General features: G+C 40.1%; 1 pseudogene; it reads left to right on the plus strand.

The window, feature by feature from the left end:
- The first annotated feature begins 481 nt into the window (after window positions 1-481).
- On the plus strand, window positions 482-2,598 carry LOC112866020 (zinc finger protein 131-like; annotated as a pseudogene).
- The last annotated feature ends 842 nt before the right edge of the window (window positions 2,599-3,440 follow it).

Below are 3,440 nucleotides of genomic sequence, written 5' to 3' on the forward strand. Positions count from 1 at the left end.
GCATTTAATGTTGGATCTCATTCTCTGTATGATTGCTATCATAAAGTTTATTTCTACATGTTTTGTGAAGCTAACAATTCAGTGAATTATACATGTAATTATAACAAATAGGTGAAAACGTATTTACCAATAGATTACTATTTCTGATTCTTTTCATTCCATAATTCCAAGTTCATTTGTTATACATGTATTTTTGCATTTAAAAAACTTTCTTTAACAACTTTTAGTGTAATTTTGCTGGCATTTAATTATCTCACCTCTGAAAAAAATACTTGGCTGTTATTTTTAAAAGACATTTTCAGCCCCAGCCAGATCAGCAGAGGCAGGGCCCAGGCACTTGGGAGGTGATGGAGGGCAAGGAGCTGTTTAGGGGTAGGGAACAGTAAGATTTAGATTCTCCAAGAGAGGGGAGAGCAGGGAAGAAGCTCTGAGGGCCCTAGAGGTGAGAGGGCAGATTAAGATCTAGAGCAACCTGATGACCATGGAGGTGCAAGAGATGATGCAACACCTTCAGGAATTTCCAGAACATCAAAAAATGATCCTGGGCCAATTGAATGAACAATGAGACAAAGATCAGTTTACTAACATCACCCTGATTGCCAACAGACATGATTTTAAGGCCCACAAGGCCGTTTTGGCTACTTACAGTAAGTTCTTCTACAAATTCTTTCAGGAGTTTACTCAGGAACCTTTAGTGGAGGTTAAAGTTGTTAGTAAAATGGCCTCCATCATTTAATTGAGTTCACATATACAGAAAAATTGATGATACAAAGAGAAGAGGAGACCAATGATATATAGAAAGCAGCAGAGTTTCTACAAACACTAGAAGCTATCAAAGCCTTTGAAGTCAGGAACAAAGAAAACCAAGCAACCCTAAAGGAAAATACCACAGGAAAAAGTGAGGCAAAGGAGAGAGAGAGAGAGAAAGAGAGAGAGAGAGATTGCAGAAACTTCAGATGTTATCACTGAGTCATTGCTATCTGCAGAGTCAGAACCTATTGAAATTGGAGGTTGCTGAAGGCACAATCGAGGTGGAACATGAAGGCATTGAAATGTTGGAGGAAGTGGCTTCTGCCAAGCAGTCTATAAAGTACATCAGAGCACAGCTTCTTCTGATGATTCTACCCTAGCTCTGTTGGCAGATATTATGATGAAAGTACCATTGGGGTGATAGAAAAGAGCAGATTAAAGAAGAGGGTTGTACATCTGACCCCACAAGGAAACCAGTAGAAGTTATAGAAATTGGAATTTCAGCTGTCACATGTGAAAGACTCGATCCCTTGGGAGAAATGTAACTGTTCATTTAAACCATTTTACCATTTAAAATTTTTTTTAATGTTTTTATTTATTTTTGAAGGAAAGAGAGAGAGACAAGGCATGAGCAGGGGGAGAAACAGAGAGAGAGGGAGACACAGAATACGAAGCAGGCTCCAGGCTCTGAGCTGTCAGCACAGAGCCAGATGCGGGGCTCAAACGCACAAACTGTGAGATCATAACCTGAACTGAAGTCGGATGCTTAACCGACTGAGCCATCCAGACCCAACAATCATTTTACCATTTTAATGAACACTGAAACCACACTCCACTGAGAGCCTCGAGTGTGAAATATGCAATAAGAGGTATCGCTGGGAGAGCATGTGGAGACAGCAACTCAACTGTTAACACCTCAGAGAAGGTGGAGTCAGTATGCAGCAAAGAACTGGGGGAAAATTTCACATGTGTCAATACTATGAGAAACAATGTGACCACTTTGGACATTTTAAAGAACGTCTCTGAAAACATGCAGGTGAAACACCTTCTGAATGTCCAAATTGTCATGAACAATCTGCCAGAAATGGCATCCTCAAATGTCACCTGACTGTGTGCCAAACTGGAGCGGGGACACAAAAAGGGAAGAAAATGCTTTAACAATGTCAGGTCCGTAACAATGTGTTTAACAACAGGGACCAGTTCAAAGATCATTTTGTAATACACACTGGAGATAAACCCCAGCATTGCAGTCTATGTGACTTGTGGTTTATGCAAGGAAATGAATTAAGGAGGCATCTGGGTAATACTCACAGTATTTCAGAGTATCTAGTAACCAAAGTTATTTCAGTAGAAACACACATGCAAACTGAACCCCATGATTAATGACTATTATAGAACAAGTTGGGAAGGGGAATATGTTACCATTGCTTTCAATGTGTGGATTCAGCACAAGTGACTGTGGAATAGGTCCATCCCGATCTGCTCCAGGACAGCCAAGTGCATGATTCACAGATGAGTGAACTTCCAGGGCAGGTCCAGGTGGGTTATCTAGAACCAGGTCAAATTCAGACTGAAGAACATACTGAAGTGTCTGTGGAGCAGCTGAATGTTGAATGGGTAAATCAGATGCCAGGATAAGTACAAACTGAACTTCTAGAAGCTAATTTGGAACAAGTGACCCGTGAAATCATGAACCAGGAGGAGAGAGAGCCCATCCAAGAAGATGCTGTTGAGGCTGCCAGAGAAGCCTTCAAAGATGCTGATGGTTTAGAGACCAAACCAACAGTCGATTCCCAAGTTGAAAGGGCAGAGAATGAAAACAGAGTACCTGTGCCTGTTTTAGAATGAAATAACAAATGAATATTTTTTTTTAATTTATGTGTTGGGTTTTTGAATTGATGATGGGCAATGTGACTGTCCTTAAGCTAACAGACAAATGGACCAAAGTTAAAATCTTTTCTGTTGTAAACTGTTTCTATTAAAACAAACTGATCCCTCCCCCATTTAATGCCACACAGGAGGGATCTTTCCCATAAGTGCATGGGAAGCTTTGAGAAGTATTATTTCTGGAAACTTCAATGGATTATATTCTTATGGTACAGCTGGGCATGAATGTATTTTCATCGTGATAACGGTTTCTCCCTTCTCTCTTTCCCAGGTCATGTTCTTTCTCAGATGTTTTCCATGTTATAAAATCAAACCTGAAATCATTAGAAGACAAGTTTATGTATTATAAATCATGTTAGAACATTGAATATATAGTAAACACAAGGCTGCATGAAGAAAATACACTGTTACTGTGCAGTTAGATGTTGGTTTCTGGCCCTCTTTACTTTTTTTAAATGTTTTATTTATTTTTGAGAGAGAGAGTACAAGTGGGGACAAAGCAGAAAGAGAGAGAGACAGACTCTGAAGCAGGCTCCAGGCTCTGAGCTGTCAGCACAGAGCCTGACATGGGGTATGAACTCATGAACCCCAAGATTGTGACCTGTGTGGAAGTCAGATGCTTAAGTGACTGAGCCACCCAGACGTCCCTGTCCTTCTTTAGTTCGAACAAACTTCTTGTCTATACTGATAGTCACAGATGTCATCCCGGCAACAGAAACAGAGGTGGTGACATTTCAAGAACATAAAAAAAAAGCACACCCATGTATCTTTTCAAAACCAACTAAACTTCTATACAGTATCTC

The sequence above is a fragment of the Puma concolor genome, chromosome D1 (assembly GCF_028749965.1).
Source record: "Puma concolor isolate L17-30 chromosome D1, mPumCon1.1.hap2, whole genome shotgun sequence".
Lineage (NCBI taxonomy): Eukaryota > Metazoa > Chordata > Mammalia > Carnivora > Felidae > Puma > Puma concolor.